The sequence below is a fragment of the Arachis ipaensis genome, chromosome B03, assembly GCF_000816755.2.
Source record: "Arachis ipaensis cultivar K30076 chromosome B03, Araip1.1, whole genome shotgun sequence".
Lineage (NCBI taxonomy): Eukaryota > Viridiplantae > Streptophyta > Magnoliopsida > Fabales > Fabaceae > Arachis > Arachis ipaensis.
In genome coordinates, this window is record NC_029787.2 from 14,809,444 (window position 1) to 14,809,684 (window position 241).

Below are 241 nucleotides of genomic sequence, written 5' to 3' on the forward strand. Positions count from 1 at the left end.
ATTGGCTGATTTTTTTTGTATGGAAAAAATATTGGTATTTTTTTGGGGAATGGGATTATTTAGTGTAATTATGGGTGGATTTTGTAGTTGAAAAGTCAACACGTGGAGGGCGTGGTGCAACACGTGGGGACGTGTTGGACACGTGGCAGCATCCTGACCAACACGTGAGGAGCGTGTTGGACACGTCGCAGCGTATTGTGCAATACCATCTCCATTTTCATATTAAAAATAATTTCTAACT

The 241-nt window shown here is 41.1% G+C and overlaps 1 protein-coding gene across 1 annotated transcript in view; it reads right to left on the bottom strand.

The window, feature by feature from the left end:
• Nucleotides 1-241, bottom strand: part of LOC107629763 (protein NRT1/ PTR FAMILY 5.10) — a 6,607-nt gene that overhangs the window by 5,284 nt on the left and 1,082 nt on the right. The window lies entirely within an intron of this gene.